Below are 18,742 nucleotides of genomic sequence, written 5' to 3'. Positions count from 1 at the left end.
CAGAAAAACTCGAGAACAAATGTTCCAACATTAAATATATGAATTTCCAGTGTGTTATCCAGCGTTCCACTGTTTCGCATTCCAAAATACAGTGTAGAAAACTAGCACATGGACTGCATTTGGGTTCCTGAGCCATCCAATGTCCTTAGGTAAACTGTAGGTAATGAATTTTACTCCCTCTTGCTGGATTTTATGCTGAAATATAACCTCTGTCTAAAAGGGAACTTGTCTTGACTTCCTTCAGGTGAGTTTTTGTTTTTTTCAGGTATCTCAAACAGAGAACTCTGCATAACTGTTCTGCTAAATTCATACATTCAGATTTGGGAAGCTGGACCAACCTTTTCCCTTTCATTTTTGGTTTTGCCACACCATTAGTTTTAATTGGCAATATTAGTAGCAGAGGCATGCGGCTCAGTACTTGCTGCCTGTTTGCTCCTGCTGATGCCAACGCCAGAGTCCCTCTGAGTCAAGTCAGTCTTCTTATTTCAGGCTCGCATTTTTCAACCCCATCAAAACTCTTAAAAATGTACTTTTGAAAGCTCAGTCTTTCATTTCAGATATATACCAGCTTCATAATTTAAAAGCTGTTTCCAGAGAAAAAGTGTATTAAAAATTGGAAAACCAAACATGAAAGCTAGTAGATACTCAAACAGAATACCGTGAGATTCCTCTGCCAATCTTCCCATGTGGTCATAGTAAACTGTTTCTGGATTTTTCATAAAACTCCATGGTTTGAGTGACCTCTGTGTGCAATTTAACACCATCTATTACCAGCCTGTGGTAAAGCAAACACAGCTGCCTGGGGATTCCCAAGCCAATTAATTCTGTTATGCACAAAAGGTGAGGTACTCTAGCTTATAAGTAGTTCTTCCATATTTACAGGAAGTAGAAAGCAAGATATAATCTAAACATACTGTTTAATATCTTTCCCAAAGAAGAATTTTATGTTTGGTGCATTAGAAGGTTATTTCATACTTCCAAATTAGTTGGAAGGATCTGCTCTCTCGGTAAGAAATTACTCTGCATATGCAACCCCAGCTCCACTGGATATCTAAATGCTGTTATAGCAACTGAAAGAATAACACCTCATCAGCTCAAAGGATTTAAAGAGTATATTTAGTTAAAGATATGTGAAAAAGATTCCCAAACTGGAGATCGAGTAGTTATGTGTAGTTACATGCCTGGCTGTGAAAGATGTGGAGAATCACCTGCACCTAGCATTCTGCGCGGGGCTCTGGTGTGTTTTCCAGCATTTTCATTCTTTTCTCACTAGATCAGAATTGTAATTGTCTATTTGTTTTGATATGTATTTTTTAATGAGTTAGATATATTGTTTTGGGTAAGCTTTGAAATGCTTATATATAAATATTCAAATATATACATATATAGAAATGATGATTTAAAAATCCGGCATAGTTAATGTTTGATAATAAAACCAACAGTAATTCTTTCTGGTAAATTATTTATCTGGGAGTTTTCTTTTTACTTTGTTTATTTTTCCACTTCAATACCTTTTGCAAATTACTTATTATTATAATTAAGATAAAGCAGTGATTGCAGAAATACCACAGAAGAAAGTGGTTCCATGAATCCAGGCAGCACAAATCAGATTACATAAAACACAGTGTTTGAACACAGCAGTTAAGTAGCCTAGTTGATAGTGCCACAAGAGGTGATGTTATTTCAAAACCACAAAAGCTTTAAAGCAGCTTGAGCATCTGAAATGGATGTTAAAGACTAATGTGTTATACCTGCAAAATGGCAGAGCAAATCTGTCATCTAGAAAAGTGACTTTGTTGCAGCATTGCAGTTAGGAATTGAAGAAGGAAACTGAGGCATTCATTTTGGGAAGTTTTGTTTATGTTTTTGTTTTTCAAGTCATTGGCAGCATATAATATACCATTAGTCTAACCATAATCTTATATGTTGTTTACCTAAATAAAATTTCTTGATTCTAAAATACATCAGGTGATTAAATAAAGTAGTTCGTCTAAATTCTTCTCTGTTTCTCTCTTGCTGAAATCAAATGGGAAGATACAAATACAGTCACTGAAGGAGCACCAGTACATAAAGAAGAACTCAAGAGATTTTCTGCATGATGGGGACACACTTGTGTATTTACAGTGAATGTTCCTACAAAGAACCTTTTTCAGAAATTTCTCCTGCCTACTTTACCCTCTGACTCATCTTTTGGCCAGGACTCCAACCTCCAAGCTCTAGATTCCTGAACTGGAAGTGGTTATCCAAAAATGCGCTTCTTTCCCAAGTGAGCCTTACCTGATTTCAGCTCCATACATTTCCACATCTTATTTTTGTGTCACTCCTTCACAAATTATGTTGATGACCTTCTTGTGAACATGTCAGTACAGTGGGGTAATCATTCCAGATTTATGGCAAAACCAGACGTAGGAGAGGTCTAAGTGGCATCAGGCTCTTGAGCTAAAATAAAGAGCTTTCTGTTACCTTAATAGGAAAAAAAATATATATAGAAAATAAAAATAAAATATAAAATACCATGAATACAGTGATGGAAAAACATTTGCAGTGACTATGCTGTTTTCAGTAGGTTTTGTTTAATGAAACCCTCATTTATACAACATACATCAAAATGTTTAAAACAAATCTACAGAAAGCTAAGCCATGATCTGCTCTCTAATGGCTGATATTCTACACCCTGAGAAAATAAAATATCACTCAGCAAAACAAACAAGACAACCATTTTATGAAATAGAGGAAAGCAGTTTCTTCTAATGCAGGAATCATGGATTAAATTTCCTGGCTTGCAATACACAGGAGGTCAGAAAAGATGTTTATAATGGCACTTTCTTGCTTAAAAATCTATGAAAACAACTGATTGGTCTGTCAGGTTCAGGCTATATTCTGCTCTGTTACTTTCCAGTTTGACCTCTTAATCCCATCCATCTCTGAAACAAAGTTAATATCTTCCTAAATTCATTTAAGTTCTCCTTCAAAGATTCTGAAATCAGTGAGAGTTTTTCCACTGGGTACAGGTTGGGCCTAAGGCCTCTTTATTCCAAAAATATATATGGACGTATTGAGAATATATTCCAAATGTACGTTAGTCTTCATGTAATATACCTCAGTTTGAGTTCCCCACTCATTTGCACTCTCAGTAGATGATATGAATTACATTATTTTTTTTCTTGTAGCACTAATTCTAAGCTTAATCCACAGTCAAAAAAAAAAAAAAAGGTTAAAATACAGCAAAATAATTAATTTGCATTCTTGCAGAAAACACAAAATATCATGAACAGAAAACCAACACCCAGAACAAGAGAAAAATCATAAAATTTCTCTATAAATTTTAACCTTTTTTAACCCAACAAAAAGCAGACTTGTAGTGTTGCTGCTGTTGGAGAATACATCCCATTTCATTAAAAAGTAATATTAATAATATTTAAAGAGGAAACATAAAGGAGATCTGCCCTTTTACTTGGGTTTCTTGCCTATGTTTGGGAATCCAAAACAAAATTTTGCTGGTGGTTTTTGAGAAGGGAAAGATGTTATTGCCTCTTCGTATCTCATGACGACACGTTTCCCTTAAAACACAGGTGGAAGGGGCAATACCCCAGTAGCTGAGTTGGCTTTGTTTAAGTGGGCCCCACAGCTGGACCAGGAGTACACCCTTGTGTGAGCAAATGCTGAATCAAAGATGAACTCTACCCAACAGATAAAGATGCTGGAAGCAAATGCTCCTAAAGACTTTGATCTACGTTAAAAACAGTCATAAGGCATTGCTGAGTATTACATCTGATATTTTCAATCAGTAGGTGAACACTGCCCAACTTATTTTTTTTTAATATTTATCTCATTTATTACTTTCAGAACAAAATGAAAGCACTAATAAGTACTGTGAGGATTAGCATATCTGAAAACTAATCGTTCATGACTTGTTAGCAGATAACATTAATTATATAAACTTTTTGTGAATTTCTAATTATCTTGTACCATTTTCCCTCACGGGAATAAAAAGTATATTAGGACGTGCCACACTTTCCAATAGTCTGCATTATTTATTTATGCTATATTTATACTCTTAAATGTGTTGAGTCATTTTAAGCAATTTAGAATATTTGCAAAGTCTAATCATCTGACATAAGCCCTGCATCAGGAAAGCATGTTAGTATTTTTTTGCTGCATTTTCAAAAGTGACTATAATTCATCTAAAAAGACAACAAAAAATATTTTTAAAAATCTAGATGTGTATCATCTATTCAGAATTATCTATTTTAACCTCTGTGAAAAGAACTATAGCAACTAGGGCAGAATTTAAACATGCAGTAAAGTAGTATGGAAATGCTGTAGACTCAGCCTTCCTTAAATTAATGTTAGAGTTACGATGATGACTTCAAAATATTTAGTGGGTGACACCAGAAATGCTACATTTTGAGAGGATAATGAAAGCCCACATCCAAGGGTCAGGTTCAACTTCCTGAACCAGATACTTCCTTGTAAGGCCCAGACCTTTGGCACTGGAACACCTATCTCTCATGAAATCTATATTTTCCTGTCCTCCTCACTTGAAAAATAAATGAATAAATAAATAAAGGATGGACTAAAAGTGCTACCTGCTTGATAGGGAAGTTGAACAGAAACGCGTTATATGTTACAAGTAATCCAAATTCTCCAAAATGATGATTACTGCTATAAATGTGACTTTCATGAGACTGTTCTCAGTGGATTCGCAGCACCTGTCCCCAAGCAGCCCTTCTCAGCAAGGGCTGAGGAGGAGCTGGCTTCTGCCTTGCTCCCCCTGCCCTGGTGCGATGCTCATGCAGCCATCACCCAACCCAGGGCTAACAGCACGAGCCTCTCTGAGACCAGCAGCACACCACGGGGAAGAATTTTGTATTTGGGGACTGAATTCTGAAATCTATGCTAAATGCATTTGCTGTTTGTCTCTAGTAGGATTCATTAATTCTGATAGGAAAATATACTTTTTATATTATTATAAATCATATTTATTTGTTATTCTACCAGTTATGCCTTGCTACTGTGTTCAAATAGAAGCAGATTGCTAATTATGTGCCACAATAAAGTTTGTAATGAATGCTATCATTAACTATTCCTTTATGTCCGATGAATTAATAAATAATTTCTTCCTCAGCCATTACAAAATTATTTTGCATAAAGACCCCTGATGCACTCCTGCTAGAGCCTCCACTTACAAGCCCCTCCAGGTAAGTATTTATTATGTATTTTTAATCATCTCTGGGACATGATGTACATTTCACAACTCAAATACATGTTCACGTTTTTACTATTACCAATGACATTATATATGAAGGACTTCATCTGGCTACAGGTTTGCTTGTATTTAAGTAATTAAGCTTGGGGCACTCTTACCATCCAGAGTGAGCATACTTCTTAAGAGTGTTGTTTATCCCCTTCTCTGCCAGTTTTCCAGATGCCTCTGAGTAGGGTTCAATCACCTCTCAGATGCTTCCAAGGCATGAAGGTCACTGCCAACCACTAACCAGGCTGGCGGTGGCCATCACGTGCAGAGGATGGTCTGTGCCCTGGTCCTGCTCTCCCCAGGTGCAGAGCTGCAGCTCAGAGCCCATGAGCTGCCCCTATGCGATTATTGCTCGCAGTGATTTTGCCTAAAATACAAAGACAAAGAGGTTTCCTATCCCACTACTGAGCTTTCCATTCCATTTGCTTAAAAAAAATAAAATAAATAAAGTGTCACTGATATAAAAAAATCCCCTGTAAGAGAACAAGAGTATCTACTTCTATTAAAATGCTTTCTCCCTGCAAGAGGGAAGATAGTGCAGCTAAAGCACCGAGTCCAGTATGAAATCAATTCTATCCGCTGTGTATAACGAAAATGTGAAATATAAATATGAATGCTCTTCTGCTATTATAAACTTTGGATTTCTGTATGATGAGTGTTAGCCTATCTGTATTATTTCCAAAAGCTTTTCGGAGTAATGCATGTAGCACCAGTCGTAACAACTTGTTCCCTCAAAGGAACGGTGCGATGCGGCACAAGCAGAGCAACTTAAGTAGCAATATTACAAATGAATTGCATCTGCAGCCCTGCTAGGTAGGAGCCACTTTTCATATTTTTTTTTTACCTGAGCTACTTAAGTCAAAGTGTATTTCAGAACTGAGGACTGGGTAACCTAAGCACAAAATCTGTTATGATAGCAATGATGATTATATTTATTTGCACTTGGGTAGAAGGCAAGATCCCCGGTCATGCACCAGGAAACAAGAATGTGAAGCACTGCATAACCTGTGGATATTTAAATGGACTTTATCCCTAGAGCTTACACAATATATGAAACACCCTAATGGCAGCTACTTCTCTATTCAATTGTATTATGCACGGGTATCCTGGTTTAGCAAGCACTCCAACATAGTTTTTAATGCTGCAGCTATTTCCAGACCAAAAATCAACTGATTTTCAGTCAATAAATGATAATCAAGAGAGCTCTGGCTCCTAACACACAGATTTTACAGAAGCTTGTCCATTACAATGGGATAAACACCTACCACCAGAATTTCTAGGAGTTTTGTGCATTACTTGCAATGCTATCTTAGAAGGGTGTTAAGTTTCAATTACCTGACTTTCATTAAATCAAATGTAGTCTGAGCAATGCTTTCATCACAGATGTGATGATATACAGCCATACACATGGCATTATTTAGCTTGGGAGGAGGAGGGAATATTCTGGGGATCCATTCATTGTTTTAGCCATTTTACCTGTAATAAAATCACCATGGGCTTATCTAAAATCCTACTGAAGCCACAGACAACCTGTCCATTGACCCCACTCCCATTTGACAGCTGCCGCAAAGCTTTCACTGGCAAAGTCTCACTGAAGTTTTACTCCCTTTGCCCAGGAGGTTTTTTTTGTTTGTTTGTTTTTGTTTTTTTTTAAAAAAAGATTACAACCTCATGACTACAACCCAGTGCTTTAATCACTTCCAAGAGTGCTAGCAGAAAACTTCAGAGGGGAAGAAAATTAATAAAATGATCAGGAAAGAGCTAAAATGAGCTGGAAAGAGCTACTCAGTTGAGGCTGTCTTTTAGCAATGCAATATTCATACAATAAATCTCACAAGTAAAATCAATTTAACAACTTTTTTTTTTTTAAGCTACATTTCAATCCCCACACAGTGTTGCCACATGCTTATATTCTGTTCGTTACCGTTCAATAATTTAATGGTCCTCACTCTCGCCTTGGGCTCATGAACCCACAGAACTCGGAGATACTTTTTATTAGAGATTCCTTGCCAGAGGCCTTTCTTAGGTTTGCAAAGGCCACACTTCCCACTAGCCAGCTTCATTATGCAGAATTCACATTCTGACTTATAACTATGAACCAAATGCTAAAGTTGGGAAGTGTATGAAATGTTATGAGATAACCCACAAACAGAGAAACCTCAATGTCAGAAGACAGGAAAGTGGCCATTAGGGAATGCAAGTGGAATGATGCTGCAGAACAGACCCCACTAGAGTTATTTTAGCAATGTCCCCCCAAAAAAACTATTTTTGTAAAGAAACCAGATGCCAATAAAAACCCCAATTGTTTATAGCGGAACTCACCAATGTTTAAACCAACAAACAAACCAACCAACAGACCAACCATCACCGACATCCCAACCCAGAATTTAAGGAATGTGCTTCCCTTATTTTTCCTGCTTACTCCTCTTTTCCCTTCCTTTGTGGTGTCATTAGGTATTTACCCCATTCCTGTAAAACAGTGTCTGTTAATATAAAGAAATTATAATATGAAATGGAAACAGGTAACTGGCATACAACACATTATAACATGGATGACCTTGCGCATATTTATGTACAGAGAGAGATGAATACCAAAAGAGGCTGATGTCAGGAGGGAAATGTTCTTTTCCTTTCCACTCTCATTTCCCCACCCATGAGACACTTTTGAGAAGTTGTACATCTGACCTGACCATCCAGAACCACTAAGTTTCTCATGGCATTTTGCTGTCTTGTCAAGCTATTTGCCTTACAACCAAGGGTGATTTATTGAACTAAACAAGCAAGTTCTACACTTGAATACCAGGTACTTTCATAATTGAACTTCAATATCCACTCGTGCCCACCTCAGGGACTGGAGATGGACACTAAGCAAACCCCTCGGATCAGCCTTGCTGAATGTTTCTCTTCCACACACAGCAGAACCAGTGATGGAAAGTGAAAAGATGCGCACTTGTGAAGATTGAAATTTCCTTCACAAATTGAGTGTATTAAGCGTCTGTACTGTTTGGCAGACCTGTGCATCAATTCTGAAATAAAACAGTATTAACTGCTCTACAAGATTTTTATCTCTTATAGCTTCCCGCACTCTGTGTGAATTACATGGGTAAAAAATTATGCTAGCCTTTTGGACAGTGAGCTGAACAGCATATAAATCTGACAAGCATGGTGCCCATGCAAGACAATTTACCTACTACATGTCTTCTTAAGGAATCAAAATCTTTTGCTCTTTGGGGAGCACTTCTGAATCTCAACATTATGTATCTGATCGTACCAGCTGTCACACCTTCATAGCACTTTTGATATTTATTCACAGTATTTCCATCTTTGTGGCATGCTGTCTCATTACTACATCATGATAATGAACTATGATTCCTGCAGTAACTTGCTCTGCAAATGAATTCTGCTTCAGAAAACATCTTTGTGCCAAAATATATGGATTTCGGATTCTCACATTTTATTAGCAACCATCATTCTTCTTTTACAGCTATGTCACCACAAACTTGCCCATTTCATGTAAATTCACATGTAGCTCAGACATAAAGAATGACCTTAGAGTGGTGAATGTATTGCATATAAGTTAGTTACGTATATCAATATGTTTTCAATGGGAAAACTGAATGGTCAATTTGTTTGAGAACAATGGTGATTAGTAAAATAATTGAACATAACAGTGTGTAAGTGCTTAGCTTTAGGAAAAAGTTTTTTTCTCCCCATGCATGATTGAGCACTCATAAAAACTTTATGCTCTACTTGGCATTATTCTGTGGATGACTTTTTAGCACATTACAAAATAATTAAAGATAAAATGCTACTATTCAATCCTCTACAGCTTAAATTAGTCACTTGCTATGTCTCTTTAAATAAGATAACTACATTCAAAAACTCAATGATCTTCAAGCCTTATTAGTGAAGCATTGAAAGAAAAAAAAAAAGAAACAACTTTACAACTTTTAGGAAAACTGTTTTGTTTGTCACTTTCCCAGTTTAGTGAACAAACTTGTTCTTAATAATGGCAAAAAAATAGATAAATCAGTATTTCAGATTATAGCACATTAATAGTGCAATAATGAACTCATGTACTGTTTGGAGCAAGCTTTTTGCTGGGCAAACAGAGTCCTCCCAGCTCTCAGCCACCTTCAGTGGCAGGAGTCAAGGAAGCCATCAGGAGGACAGGACATTCCCAACAGATACCAATGGCATATGGACACTTTTAGTTCCTTCTTACAAGCCTCCAGCCCCTCACATGCCAGAAAAGAGGAGAAAAGCCAGGAAAAGTGTTTTCCTTTCACTGGTGACTTTTTCATGTAACAGTGAGCTTGACTTTTTCTTAATATCACATCATCTGTTCTTTACAAGACCAGATTTTTAAATGCCTTTAATGATGCAAATAAGTGCTGGTGAGAATTGCTGAGGCTCCATTGAAGTCAATGGGGCTCTGCCAATTACACTAGTGGAGCAGCAGCCTCTTTGAGAAGAAAATACCATGAAATCAGTAGAGCCTACCAGCTAAGAGTGCTGTTGGGGAAATTACAGGAACATGTTGTCTGTAAATTATTAATAAACAATAAGTAGTTGTTTGGGTGAGTAATTCAAGTCATGTATACATTAAGAGATTCTGCAACAAGATCTGAATAGAATACTTCACAATTAAATGGAGTTTAATTAATTGTACAGTTGCCTAATAGAAAGCAAGTACTTTCCTATTATTGGACTGTACCTGTGATAGCACAACTCTAATTATTGTGTACATCTGCTATATGTTGAGGAATCACAGAGCCAAATTATTTACAGAAACACTAATAATTACTGAATTTACCTACAGATAGTCAAAACAATAATTTTAAATTTAAAATGTTTATATTCCACTGAAAAAAATAAAAATAAGCTATAATATGTGACATGGGTGTAGAGGTACGAGTGATTAAAGTATTCTGAATATAAATCACTGAAAAAGATCAGTGACTTAGAAAACTGGTACAGGTAAGCAAAAGGTATAAACTTATGTGACCTGCATCATCATCTCCACATACTGGAAAAGAGTAGCTGAACGGATGGGGAAATAATAATAATTATTAATAGTAAAACAAATATTTTATAAAAATTTATTAATTGAAATATGTTTTTCTACATGGACATGTTGCTACTACTCATATAAGATTTTCATTTTTTGTTAGAACGTTTATGTCTTTTGTAAATGGAAATGTTAAGACAATGCTCCACTATTTCAGTGCTATACCATAACAAATTCCACTATATTAATTCTAGGATTACACACTGGACCGTCAAGTGGATTAAATTTTTTCAAACCATGGAAATGACGCCCATTCTATTTTTTTCAGTCCAACCTGTAACCACCAGGATTTAAAATTTTGAAAGTTCATCCAGACAAATGCACCCACAGGAAAATAAAAATAAATAAAATCAGCCAAACAAACAAGCAAAACAACAAGAAATTACCTTTATGTGTGGGGATCTTCCAATTACTTTTTCTGTAGAATGTGAGAAATACATATAATTAAAGGTTTTTTTCTTCCATCCATGACCACAAGAGTTACAGCTTTGTATTTTTACACAAATTACACAAATGACAGGCATTATTTACAGTTTCCATTGCTATAACAGATTTTCTAATGAAAATGAAGATTTGCAATGCCATGCCCTGCTTTTGTTCCAGATGTATTTGGAGCACATAGGGGAGACAGAAGTGCTCTAAGGCACCAACAGGACAGCTTAGCCCCATTTCACACCGCTTAATCACAGATTGCAAATAGCAGGGGACAAGAAATAACTCTTCTCCTATTCCTAAACATTGTGGGGTTTGTTTCTAAACATGTTGTTTTCTTTGGAGGAAATAGCTAATTTAGCATGCCTATTAAGACAAAGGGATGAGTTTTATCCTATTTTTAATTGGGTTATAACTTTGATGGGAGCAATGTGTTTGTGGGTTTTTACTAGAGAACAATTAATTGAAATTACCATTTGCATCCTGTTTGTTATTAGACTCACTAAGCATTATTAAAACCTGGACAATCGTATATAAAAAAAGTCTATGAAGATAAATACCAGGGATGTATCCTACTAGCCATTTAATTTTTGTAGCATTGACTCATTTTCAAACGCAAGCATTGAGAAACACAGTGTATGGACAATACAGTGCTGCAGGGTCTAACATTGCTCAGTACAGCCTCGTGGTGAGGAGGCTTGTACTAAAAGAGAAGCTTGACCCTTCAGAATCTGCCCCTAACCTTCTACAATAGCCTATTTGAAGGTATAAAACTACTTGCTACTTGCTGGAAAGCTGCCATAGTCTTCTGCTCATGCTGCACAGACAAATGCATAAATGTTGAATAATATAGCTTGAAAAATAAATGCTTAATTTTTTTTAATGTGGGTGGACTTAAGCTTAAATACACATAAAGGAATGTAATTATTTGAATTCCGAAGTTTCTGCCACTCAATAAAACATGTAACTTGGAAAATAAAGTGTTTGAACAACTTTGTATATATCAAGAGCTTTAAACTTTTGTTATAGGTCAATGTAAGATTGCTACTACACAAAAGATCTATTTATCAGAAAAAGAGTGCGAGCTGTGGGAGATGAATATATTTCTCTCATCAGACAATTAGAAACAGATAATGACTGTTTAGAAAAGCAATGGTTTGACATTATTATTATTTAGTGTCACACTGGAGTATGTGAGAGAAGAAAAAAAATCAATGCTTCTCAAGTCAGAATACTGCCTACTACTATTGAATAAATGTAAAATTATTATTAAGTGACCAGTTATATATATGAAGAAAGCTCATTAAGACTAAGAATATATACCTGGAATGTCTTCTACTCTTCATTTGAGTTTTATGAAAACATACCTGCATTTGACACAATCTAATGACTTGCACTAACTTTTCTGTACATTTTAAATGTTCTAAGAACTTTATAGATTTTATGGTGCTTTACTACAAATAATACAAAATTTTTAAATATGTAATACTTTCACACTTAAAGATTTTAAATGCTAATGTGTAAGTTTAGTCAGGTTGAAAACTCTTAGGAACACATTCAATGTCTTGTGAATGTTGATAAATGAATTTTAGATCAGAACAATAAGGATTTAGAAAATGAATAACTTCCTATTTGAGAAGAGATTTATATTAAATAATCAGTGTTTGGCTTTTCAGTATGTGTGCCTGTTTGGAATTGCCTGGCTGATTTATTTTTGACCCATATTTGTTTTACTGACGTTATCTTCAAATAAAATACTATATCCACATCTGCTAGCAGATATATTTTCACAGAGCTACCTTTTGACAGCGGCACTTCCAGAAATGTCCCCATCCCATGCAAGCTTTATTGGTGTGCTGCAGTGAGGTTGAAATGCTATTAAATAATGACTCCAGAAGAATCAGAACAATTGAAACACAACAATTCTGCCTGCTGAAACTATATTTTAATGCAAAGCAATTCTGATAACCAAGGTAAGGCACGCTGCTCTGTTTCAGGTTATTTTTTCTTTTCACAAAGACTAGTTCTCTCCCTTTCCCTCATAACTTTACCTTCCTCTCAGTAGGAAAGAGTCATGGTGAAGGGAAAGGAAATGACACTTGGTTTGATTCCAAGCAGCCCTACTTCATGGCACTCTCCCTGGCATCCAGCTTCTGACTGACTGTTTTCCCAGGCAGCAACACATCAGTTTATTAGATTCAATGTGATTATGTTGCTGGCAGATGTGGATACTCCAGTACTCCGGTTATTTACCCCTTTGCTTCGTATTGTTTGCTACAATCACAGCCAAAAGCTCACACAATAAAAATACATCAGTGTAACTTTTCTACCAACCATTCAAGCTAACAACTTAGCTAGCAGTGATCCAGCAGCCTTTTGCTTTGATTTTTTTCCATTGTTCAGTAGTACAGAAGTGGTGAGAAAAAATAGGACCTATTTCTCAAAATGCCTGAAGAAGCAGTCAGCAACTTCCTCTGTCCTGGATACTCCTGACTGTCCTCACTTTTATTCCTCTGGATTTCTTCTGTAAAATAAAGAAATCCATCTGAGTGAATGTTATTAAATCTACTTATCTTTATTTCTCATATATATATATTTATTATTTATATCTCTCATTATATATTTATATAAATATATATGTATATATTATAATTATTTTTTTCCTCCAGGTTCTAACCCTTTAGAGCCAGAAAAGAAAAAATATATATATTTTGAAGGAAGTTTTAAAAAGTCTTAAACAACAATTAGAATGACTCTTCCATTTTCCTACTATGAAATGTCCACATGTCTTGTAAGCTTTTATGCTAATAAGCAAAAAAAAAGTTTTTCTTTTAGGTGCATTCCTATTATAGAAATATTTGTAATCTTAATCTTCAGAAATTGGAAAAAAAAAAGAAAAAGGTTTTACCAACTATAATTAGCAAACATACAATAGCAGTTTGACATTATGAAGAAAGCAGCAGCCTCACATTTGGTAGATCAAATTATAATGTTCCTTCGCATCCTATAATTTGAAACAAAGGCCTAAAATATTATTTCATACAGACAAGACTACAGATAAGGTATAAGTATTTAAAGAAATAGTAGGATGCACACATCAGGCTCATTTTCATTTGAATGGGGATAATTCCTACTTGTTTAAAGAAAATGCTATAAATGTCACTCCACTGAGACAAGATTTCTGATCTCTGGTATAATCTAAGTATAAGTCTTAATCAAGGAGGATTATTACTGCAAATTGAATGGGCTGTGGCTTGTGATATATCCAAACTTCAAAGTTTAATGCCATGTCTAAAAATACGGTTAGATCTAAAACCACAAAAACTGATAAGCCACTTCTTTCTGTGCCTCAGTTCTTCACAATATGTATAAGCTTGAACAGGGACAATTTTGTAATCAAGACTGATATTTTCTTTCAAATGCCATATTGATCAGCACAGTAAATGACATGTTTCCAAGTACGTGTTATATAGCCTTAAAGCACTACATTTTAGCAAACACAAATGAAAAAAAACTCTAAACATGGGGTGAAACTATAGCCTGCGATAACTCACAATAATGAATGGGCTTAATATAATAATAATAGGGTGAAACAACTAAGAATAACTTGCAGATAAATAATATCTTTCTGGATGTGGGCTCAAAGTGCTGAGCTATTAATGTTTCAGGACTCACAAAATCCCTGAAGCCTTTTCTCACTATCATAGCAGAAAACTTGCAACTTGCAGGAACTTTAGATGCTGTAAAAGAAGCCTGAACCAACAGCTTCCCACCCTGGCACAGGCAGAGGCTGTACCACGAGCACACACATGCAATAAACCAGGGTGCCTCAACTCCGAGGGTGACCATCACTAAGCTGTGAAAGGAAAAAATACAGAAAAGGATCAATTTTCACCCTAATCCACTAGATATCCTTTAAAGAATTTTCTTTTCTAGTTGCAGTTTGCCTTAATTATATTTTTCTATTCTGAGTAAATTTTAATTCTCTACTTCTTCTAGGAATGTGATAGGCACTAAAAAGTTTTTTTAGCAATTTATCTGAATTTGATATGTATTGGCTAATTGACACTGACAATGCAAAAAATTATTCTACCAAGATCTTTGTTGTAGCTCTTAAAATCTAGAGGATAGATTTACAAGTATGGACCTTTAAAATGTTTTAGGTCATAAATTTATATATATATAATGTCTGCTCTACATTAAGATATAGTAGAGTTACTTGTGGTATTTAATCATTCTCAATAATGTATACAAATGGGGTTCTCCTAGGTTATTCTTTATGAACAATAATATTTGTTTTCAGATAAGGCTCAGGAACCTTAGAAAATCTTAGGCTATTCAGATTTCATTTGTTGTTGTATAATTAGATATTAAGTTCTAATTAAACAACAATGCTAATGTTAATTCTGTGGTGAATTATTACAGGAGAACCATGCGACTTTCACTAATTAAACACTGAGAAACAGATGCAAGATTAAACAGTGTATTTAAAATCTAAGGAAAGCATGGAAATTTCAAGTGACAAAGAACACAGAATGAAAAGCAGTTGCATATAGTTCAAGGAAGTTAATTCTTTTTGTCATTACTTTTGCTGTAAAGGACAGCATGTTCATGAATATTTGCTTTATTACAACAGAAAGTGATTTATTTTTTTTCCTACCGATTTTTATCTATGTTGCTTCTCTAGTGTTATGAAGTAAGGATATCTTATATTTTTCCCCCTTGCCTCTCTTTTAACTCTCTACCTTCCAGGTAGATGGGATCTCACTGAGAAGAGGAGGACGACAGAGGTAAGATCAGTCCGAGTTACCCCGGCACAGACACAGGAATGGCTCACCACCTACAATTTCTGTGACATTAGCTAAAGCATATATTTAGCACTGGGATATGAACACACTGATACAGTAATATAGCAAGCATTCAACATATTCTAAGTATTTATTTAATGGTCAGGTTTGTGTTTTTTTCCTACCTCACCTGCAGCTACTCAAATACATTAAATATAACTTACAAAACACTAGGAGCTACCCATCAGCAGACACAACAGCTGATGTGTGAGTTATACATTCAGCAATAATTCAGATAATTCACAGTAATAAGAGGCAATTTGAATTTCAGAATTTTCATGCTCAAGATCTCTTTGGAGAGGCAGGTTCTTTCTGCTCATAGTTTGCTTCTGATTTTAAAACTCTGAACCACCAAACTCAAATTTAACTCCAACAACAAAATAATGAGTGGATGTATGGGGCAGAGGGCTCTGAGAAGTAACTCCAAAGCAGCAGTAGCTTTGTAGATGGGATAAAATGAAATTGAGTCCACAGCCGAGAGCATAACATTGTGCCACGCTTCACAAAGCAAAATCACTGGCACTCTATTTGTTGGACTAGAAAAAAAAAGAGAAGAAAGAGCATTTTTTTCTCCAAATTAAATTATCTCCAGAAAGTATTTCCTTGCTGACAAAGTGCATGTCCTTCTAAAGAGGGAAAAATATACCCACAATAAATGAGAATCTATACAGAATTTCTGATACATAACAAATTGTCTTAATTTGACCTGGAACAAGACAGATTTATAATAGACAATCAGCATATTTATAAAGAAGGGACTTGTATACTTTTAAGATAACTTTAAATGTCAACAAATTACAGAGCAAAAGCGCTGTATGCTAAAATGAAGCCTTAGTAAAGTCTCTTTGGTTGAACCGATATTAATTGGATGTACATTTTCTTCCTCTTAATTATAACTTGGACTCTGGAAATGCAATGATTGAACATTTGCCTAATCCTTGTAACTCCACAGTAATACTTGACAAACTTTAAACTAATGCCTTCATTCCAGGACTATCCGGTTAATAGGATGGACCCAAAGTGCATTGATACCAACAAAACCAGCATCGAGTGGGAACAGAGCCATTAATATGAAAAACAAGAAGCAATCCGTCTGTGTGACACATTAGTCTGGTGCCTGCTGAAGATGAAACTGTGTGACTATATTGAAGATTAGGTCAGGAGAGTCAGAGTCCTGGCAAGTCCTCTCATGTTAACTCTTGGTATAAATGCGGCTGTCATGCTTGACGGCCATTTAACCAGGTAGAAATCCCAAAATAAATTGGTACCCACACCGTGTACTGCTCGACCTCTCCAACAGCTAATGGCCGACCTTCATAGCACACCACAAATTATCAGGAAAATTCAACTGCCATTTTTGCAATGCTGGTACAGACACCACCTCCAATCAAGATTTATGTTCTATGTACAAGAAACTGAATAAAGTTTACCTGTAAAAGGTATACCTGTCCCGAGGCATACAGCTCAATAACATCCCACCTTCTGTTATTGCTCCACACAAAGTGCTCATCAAAAGTATAGTATGGTTGAATAATTAAAAAAAAGTAAAATAAAATTATTTTGCACTAGCATTCATTTTATTCATTTAAACCCTCTTTCTCTAGTATTCATGCCTTGTGTTTATTTATCAATATTACTTTTTTCAGTACAAAAACATCAACACAAGCTTTGAAGGCAGCAAGGTTTAGATTCAAAGGTAGAATGTGGAGGAGAATCCAAAAATCATCAAAAGCTGAATAAGTTAAATTGTAAGAATTGTGGTATCCAATGTATTCCACTTGTTAGGTCTTAAAAAGTATTTTTAAAGTGCTTCATGATTGAAAAATACTGCCTCATTAATCAGAAGCACATCAAGCTAAGAGCTCTAGTAAAGTCAGAGAGAGCCATTGGTGCTAATATTAGGAAATGTGTATTATTTTTCAGAGATTATTCAGGCATTAAGTAGCCAAAGATACACCTCTTTGTTCACAACATGAATGACTACATAGGATCAAGGCCAGGCTGGATGAGGTTTTGAGCAACCTGATTTAGTGGGAGGTGTCCCTGACCGTGGCAGGTGGTTGGAACTGGATGAGCTTCAAGGTCCCTTCCAACCCTAACCATTGTGTGATTCTGTGACTCTATGACAAAGAAGGAAATGATGAGAACGCAATGTAGAGATGTGATGGATATGGTTTTTAACTCTTAATTGAAATTGGAATGAGCCTTAGGCAAGGAATTAGAGAGGACAGAAATGACCTGCAGAGGCTCAAAGGCTAAAGTATGAATAAAGTATGAATCAAGAATACTGGTCCCAAATCCTACTTTTCATACGCACATATCTGTTCGGGTTCAGAGGGGACCAAATAAGGAGCTGGTTTGCACAGTACGGCTCTGCTTTAATCAGGAAATATTTGGACCAATACTCTACTTTTTAATTTAATAGTTTGCACAGTTAATATTATTTATTTAGTGTTTTATCCCATGTCCTCCTTAAATAGGAAACTAGAAGTATGGAAAATTTACAGCTGGGATTGGCTTGTCTTATCAGCATTACTTATATATGCAAACAAGCAACCAACAAACAGAGGTCTCTTAGGACACATCCAGCACTATTCAGTAGAGAATCATGTATGAACAGCATACACATCTTTATGATACACAAAAATTGCATGATATTGTTAACTATCTAAATTGGAGATCAGCCAAACATGAAACCATGAAACTGCACTTTTTTGTTTGTTTGTTTAGGAATTTCTCTGAAAAGTATTTTGTGGTTGTTGTTATTTGTTTGTTTTTAATCCTCACTGAGAACATACCTGTTACTGGTAAGAAACTTCCAGTGTCCTGCACCACTGAGCTGCCCTGCCCCATGCTGTGGTGCCGTGTTGTACACACCAGCCACCAAGCTGATTTAATGCACTGAAGTGCATACAAACAAGCAGAATTGTGTTTTTGCAGATTTAAATCTTTGAGTAATGCCCGTAGCTTGCTGAAAATCCTTTTTATTGAAAATTGAATATGTCAGCTCAGTCATCACTTTAATTTGTTTTAAAAGATTTATTAGAGTTTGATGGTTTTTCTTTTGCTTGATTTTTATGTATTTTCCTGATAAAATTAAAATCATTGGAGCTTCAACTAGAGAGAACTTCATCA

At 35.6% G+C, this 18,742-nt stretch overlaps 2 long non-coding RNA genes across 2 annotated transcripts in view; both read right to left on the bottom strand.

The window, feature by feature from the left end:
• LOC137861204 (uncharacterized) overlaps positions 1-18,742 on the bottom strand; it is a 185,047-nt gene that overhangs the window by 78,591 nt on the left and 87,714 nt on the right. The gene's annotated exons all lie outside the window — the stretch shown is intronic.
• The window catches only part of LOC137861205 (uncharacterized), a 45,086-nt gene continuing 39,438 nt past the window's right edge, over positions 13,095-18,742 (bottom strand). Inside the window, exon 2 of the long non-coding RNA XR_011099467.1 lies at positions 13,095-13,284. This is a non-coding gene — a long non-coding RNA (uncharacterized lncRNA). The remainder of the gene's footprint in view (positions 13,285-18,742) is intronic.

This window comes from Anas acuta, chromosome 9 (assembly GCF_963932015.1).
Source record: "Anas acuta chromosome 9, bAnaAcu1.1, whole genome shotgun sequence".
In the NCBI taxonomy this organism is placed as follows: Eukaryota; Metazoa; Chordata; class Aves; order Anseriformes; family Anatidae; genus Anas; species Anas acuta.
The sequence above is the reverse complement of the archived record's forward strand: the minus strand, read 5'-3'. Positions and strand labels throughout refer to the sequence as shown.